Raw genomic sequence first — 6860 nt, 5'->3', positions numbered from 1 at the left:
TCCATTAGTCCTTCGGACTAATCTTTTCCTTGTATCCTGTTCTCTTCATTCTCCCTTGCTCCCGAAGGGATGAGACCAGTGGAGTATCTTAGATGGCTGCCCACAGGCTTTTAAGACCCCAGACGCTACTCACCAAGGTAGAATGTAGAACATTAAAAACAATATTTTATTGTGTTTTCAGTGAAGGTTTACACAGCAGTTTAGGTTCCCATTCAACAATTTCTGCACAAGTTGTTCAGGACATTGGTTACATTCTTCACAATGTGTGAACATTCTGATTATTTCCTTTCTGGTTGTTCTGTTTCCATGAATCTAGTTTCCCTGCCCCCTTACATTCTCATCTTTGTTTTAAAGTAATTACTGACTATTTGGTCTCATGTAGGTGGTTTTTTTTTAAAGAAGCACAGTACTTACGGGTGATATTCATTATTTTTTGAGCCAATCTGTTACTTAGCTACAAGGTGACCTTGGGTTAGTTTTGGTTCAAGGTTTGAAGAATATCTCAGGGCAATAGTTTCAGGGAGTCATTCAGTTTCAGCCAGTCCAGTAGGTTTTTTGTTTTTTTTTTTTAAAGGAATTTGAGGTTCTTTTCCACATTCTTGGCTGTAATTTTACAGGAGTAGATCACCAGGTCTTTCTCCCTTGGAGCCACGGGGTAGGTGCAAACCACCAACCTTTTGGTTATTAGCCAAGCACTTAACTGTTGCTCTACCAGGGCTCCTTCTCCTAACAGGGTGCTTGACCCTTAATCGGCACTCACATATCTATTAGAAAATTAACAATATATTTCCTGCAAGGAAAGAAAGCTTATAGCCCCATAAGCAGACTACACAAAAACTATTTTGTTGCATAGCAAGCAGGCAAAGAAGAACCGAGAGACACGGGCATCACTGGTCATGAGCACAAAGGGACTGAATGCTGGGAAACCTGAAGCCACAAGCACAGAGGTGTCCACCAGCCACTGACCTGGATTCACAGTGAGAGAAATACAGGCAAGCAAAATGGAAGGGAGAGAGTAAAAGGAGACAAACATGCTCACCAGGATGAGGATGGTGTGTGTGGCTCGGACCCCGTGGTAAGGTCTAGGGGAGAGGCTGCTGCTGTGAATATGTTCAACTTGCTTCTTGTGTCTGTGCAGGACGAGGACCATGGAGCCACTTGCCCAGACCACAAGGCCTGGAGAACATGATGGCATGTAGTTTATTTATCAGTTTCCCCAGAATAAGCACAGAACAGTATCCAAAATTACTTATTTACACCTGTGTTTGTGCTATTTTGTGGCCCATTCACTGTCAAAGGAACTAAGATATTTAACAAGAGATGCAGGATCCAGCAGAGGAAACAGCAGGAGCCAATGAATGTTGGGGATCTAATTCTGACCTCCACCCACCTGGAGAAGTTGAGGCAAAGCTTAATGGCCTGGAAGCCACTGAGGATGCAGGTGGTGCTGAGGGAAACCCCCCTGCCCACTCTGTGCAAATAGCAGACAAATTTGCATCCAGCATCATCCAGGAAAAAATTCAGTCCAGAAGCTGCCATAGTCTGAGGAATCCCTTTAGAAAAAAGTACCAAGGAGTTGGCCAAGACCACTTGGTTGAGAATCAAGTCTGAGGGTCTCAATATGTGCCCAGTGATCAAAGTGAAGTTATAAAGACAAAGAAGTGATGAATTTCCCAGGATCCCAACTCCCGTCTGAATGAGGAAGAGAATCCCATTTTCCATGCTGGCAGAACCCATCACATCAGTATCTGTAGGATGTTGATTTTAATCAGTCAGAATAATGAGTAGAGGAATGACAAAGTGTTACCATCATTATTTCAGGTAATTTCCAATGCTTAAACCCTGGTGGCACAATGATTAAGCTCTCAGCTGCTAACTAAAATGTTGGTGGTTGGAACCCACCCAGCAGATCCACAGGAGAAAGACCTGGCGATCTGCTCCTGTAAAGATTACAGCCAAGAAAACCCTATGGGGCAGTTCTACTCTGTCAAGTGGGGTCACTATGAGTAGAAAATCAACTGGATGGCATCCAACAACAAGCTGACAAATATTTCGTACTTTAAATGTACACTAAGAATATGTGCTTATGTGTTATGTATTGCTATTGTTGTTAGGTGCCATTGTGTCAATTTTTGACTCATGATAACACCAAGGGACAGAGTAAGGACTAAGGTGTGCCTGACCCAAGCCATGGTGTTTTCAGTGGCCTCACATGCATGTGAAAGCTGGGTAGTAAATAAGGAAGACTGAAGAAAAATTGATGCCTTTGAATTATGGTATTGATGAAGAATATTGAATATACCATGGACTGCCAAAAGAACAAACAAATCTGTCTTGGAGAAAATACAGCCAGAATGTTCTTTAGAAACAAGGACGGCGAGACTACATCTCACATACTTTGCACATGTTATCAGGAGGGATCAGTCCCTGGAGAAGGTCATCATGCTTGGTAAAGTGGAGTGTCATCAAAAAGGAGGGAGACCCTCAATGAGATGGATTGACATGGTGGCTGCAACACTGGGTTCAAGCATAGCAATGATCGTCAGGATGGCGCAGGACCGGGCAGTGATTCCTTCTGTTATACATAGGGTTGCTATGAGTCAGAACTGACTCAATGACACCAAACAGCAACAAATCTTTGTAGGAGCAGATTGCCAGGTCTTTTCTTCCACGGAGTGGCTGGGTGGGCTCGAACTACCAGCCTTTCGGATAGTAGCTGAGCTCTTAACTGTTGTGCCCCCAGGGCTTTTTATTGCTGTAATTCGTTGCTGCTGAGTAGATTCTGATGCATCCCTGTAGGACACAGTAGAACTGCTCCATAGGGTTTCCAAGGCTGTAATCTTTATGGAAGGAGATCACCAGGTGTTTTCTTCAGTGGAGCAGCTGGTGGGTTTGAACCGCTGACCTTTCAATTAGCAGCTGAGCACTTTAGCCATTGCACCACTTATTGATAGAGTTAGGATACAAGCATGTTTCAACGGCTCATAAAATAATGGATTCAACCAATGATCAGCAATGGTTGCAGACACTACAGATAAAAGGCTGGTGGAAAAGTTGATAGTGGGTGCAAAACACTAGTATCACCTGAACCCAAGGTTCAATCGTAACGTCACATAAGAGGGACTCCAGACATCAGAGCATCCGTTTATGATGTAGTCAGAAGTTCTCAGTACTTGGTGTGGAAAACTCTGACCAAAGAGTGAACCTGGATTTGAGCCAAGTCTCTAGCTCCATATTGTGCTTTTATTGGAAGTAAGGGAGAACATGTTAAACAATAGCAAAGGGAGGCAATAATCTTAGGGAATGTGGCAAATTATACCAAATGACCCAGCTGCATCCCCAAATGAATGCCAAAGATAAAAGAAGGTAAGACAACTCTTTGAATTAAAAGCAAATCAAGAGACATAATATATACACAAATGGGAGCACATTGTCTGTTTATGATTTCAATCAATCAACTACAAAATGTAAAAATTAAAAAAAAATAAAATGGATCCGCCAAATTAAAATGAAACACTGCAAAGTATGGCTAACATAAAATAGTAAGCTATCTTTAACAGTCTCCCACTGATCTGTAATGGGCTAGAGTAGCCTAATCAGGGCTAGAGATAAAAATAAAAATCAGGCAATAGTTATAAACCGACAATTCCTGGAAAATATTAAAAACATTAATCTATAGTTAATATATATTTGCATAAAATTATGTGGTAAATGCACATTGAATTGAAGCAAAGGTCCTATTTTTCACTTAAACCATATACTATTTGCCAAAGTTTTACTGTAGTTACAAAATTTTGTTTTGGATCTTCTGGTTAGAATTCTCTTCATTTTCTTATCTATTAAAAGTAATAGTTAACTTAATACAAAAAACTGGTCAGAGTTCCTAAAAGTGAATTGAAAATTTAAATATGTTTTAAAAACATTCCATCTGTAGAAAATGTACATATTTTGATAATGTTCCTTCCTTAGTCATTTACACTTTCATCAACCATACTTAATTGAATTTTTTAGTAACCTAAAATGTTGACATTTTCCAGAGCATTCAAACAAGGTTTCATTGAAATAAGAACTCTTTTACTCTTTGCAGTTATGTCTTATTTGTATATGTGATATTTAATAAATAACTACGGTTAAACATAAAACTTGCCTTAAATTTTAGGGAGAGAGAAAACTTCTCTTGCTTAACTGAAAATGTGACTATGGAAAATGAAGAGCCGGAGGAGGTAAGTACACAACCTCGTAAGAGACCACTACTTAAATTTCATGGACATAAATCAGACTGAATTAAAAGAGGGCTGAAGAGAATTAATTCAGCAATTAAGTCAGTAGGTTAGTATAAACAGATTTTATAGACTATATTTGAACTTCAGTTATTTCTGGGAGAATCCACACCAATTGATCAGAGTGCTTTCAGTCTGAGTTGTAACTGAAGTGATTCTGAAAGAATTACTGTAACAACATACATATGCACATTTGTTCAAAAATTTATCAGTAAATGTGTGATTTATGTAACACTCTACAAATCTGAACCAAAAATAGGAAATTACTAGTACAATTAAAAAAAAAGTCAAAGGCAAAATAAGAGAACGGTGGAAAAGAATGAAATGGAAATAGTGTTAAGAGATATTATGAAATGCCTTTAAATCATAAACAGGTAGTGCAGTTTACTTGGATTGAGAATTAACTATGTTTGTATTAATTAAGGAGATAAAAGGAGTTTGTAAAACCAAAAATTGTCTTTGCAAGGATCAAAACCAAACCCAAACCGTTGCCATCAAGTCGATTCTGACTCATAGCAACCCGTAGGACAGAGTAGAACTGCCCCCTAGGGTTTCCAAGGATGTAATCTTTACAGATGTAGATCGCCAAGTCTTTCTCCCACAGAGACATTGGGTGGGTTCAAACTGCCATCTTTTCTGCTAGCAGCTGAGCGCTTAACCACTGCACCACCAAGCCTCTTTGGAGGGACAATTAGGGTTTAAGAAAATTTTACTCTCTCATGAAAAGAATATGGAGGTTCCCCTCAGAAAATGCATGTGGTTGGAATATGGTGTGTTAGAATAGTTTTAAGACCTGTAGGTGACACACTAGAAACCCGTAATGACCCCAAAGTATCTGAGCTCATTAGAGAGAGGAGGGAATAAAGTAGTAATGAGAATTAAGTACATATAAACCATGCTTTCATATCAGGGTAACATTTACATCTTGACATTCTTTATACCTCTGGTTGTTTATTCTTGCCATTTGACATTTGCAAACTGTCATCACATTTTTCTTAAATGAGTCTTTCATTTCATTAAATTGATAATACACATTTTAGACAAATACACCTACAGATTCCCTTTGCAAAAAACAAACTTTCAAAGACCAAAATATGCATATGCCCACAATTGCTGTGGAGACATTACAACTCTCCTCAGTAGCTGTGAGTTAAACAAGCTATCTTACTGTTCTTTACTTCATACAGAGCAAAAGCTTTAGAGTGGATACTGGGGAGGTCGATGAGTTTGGTCCGAGATGAGAGGGGGAAGACCTCAGACAGGTTATAACAGAGAAGAGATGTCACTCAGCCGTGGACCATCTCTGCTTTCATCAGTATTTATGTTCCAAGCCCAGCAAGCAGAATTGGTTTTCCATATAGTATTTCTTACTGAGTTTCCTGACATACACCTCTTTCCTTATAAGAATTTCATACTTATCTGGAACATGTAGTTACTTACCAAATTGATAAATGGTCCTACCAGAGTATCTGCAGCGGCAGCATCTGTGTAAGTATGCCAAGTGGGCATCTTATCCCTGAGATAAAGGATTGAGATTCTGTGACCTCATCCCATTGCTGGGAAGTGATTATTATGTCACTTGTCATTGCAGAACAGCATCTGCATGGGGAGTGGAGGTGATCTGTGAAAAACATTTGTGAAGTGAGCAGTGACAAAAAGCTATTAATCATAATTAATGAAATTAACCATAATGAATGGTAGAACTAGATTGAAACTATTACCCTGAAGTAATCTTTAAACATTAAACTGAAAATATCCCCTGAAGTCATCTTAAAAAATATAAAAAAGCAGTGATTGCCAGAGGTTCTGGGGGAGGAGGGGAGAAATGACGAGGAAGAGGCTAGGGGAATTTTAGGGCAGTGAAACTATTTTACATGATACCATAATGGTGGACACATGATATTTTGCATTTGTCAAAATCCATAGGACTGTACAACACAAAGAGTGAACACTAATGTAAATTATGAACTTTAATGTATCAGTATTGGTTCATCAATTGTAAAAAAATGCACCACACTGATGTAAGATGTTAATAATAGGAAAAACTGTGTGTGTGTATAAAGAGTGTTATGGGAACTCTCTGTACTTTCTCTGCAATTTTTCTGTAAACCAAAAAAGAATGGTAGAAATAGAATGGAGAAAACTTATTTGATTACTGAGAAAAGATCTCAGTGGCAGACGAGCAGATATAAAAAAATGAATCTGAGCAGGTAGCAATCTGGGTTCCTAGCTATACTGAAAATTTTGACTTCCAAATTTGATTCTTTTAAAAATTCATGAGGATCTTTAAAAATGTCAGTCTTGAGGGAAATGTAAAGGAATAGAAGAGTAGCAAATTTCCAGAGTGGTAAAGATGAGGGAGGCAGTTGTGTTGCTTTTTTTTTCAATAAAAATGCGTCAGATTTTAAAGAGAAATGTGATTTTTTTTATTGTGAAAATATACACATCAAAACATCCCCCAACACAACAGCTTCCAGATTTATAATTCAATGACATTTTTCATGTTGTGCCACCATTATTGCTATTCTTTCCCCAAATATTCTACCACCATTAACATAAACTCAGTGTTCCCCGAACAAA

General features: G+C 38.6%; 1 pseudogene; it reads right to left on the bottom strand.

The window, feature by feature from the left end:
* Positions 1 to 716: 716 nt before the first annotated feature.
* LOC101348717 (vomeronasal type-1 receptor 1-like) lies at positions 717 to 1780 on the bottom strand (annotated as a pseudogene).
* Positions 1781 to 6860: the final 5080 nt, after the last annotated feature.

This window comes from Trichechus manatus, unplaced genomic scaffold (assembly GCF_000243295.1).
Source record: "Trichechus manatus latirostris isolate Lorelei unplaced genomic scaffold, TriManLat1.0 scaffold00176, whole genome shotgun sequence".
Classification (NCBI taxonomy): Eukaryota; Metazoa; Chordata; class Mammalia; order Sirenia; family Trichechidae; genus Trichechus; species Trichechus manatus.
The sequence above is the reverse complement of the archived record's forward strand: the minus strand, read 5'-3'. Positions and strand labels throughout refer to the sequence as shown.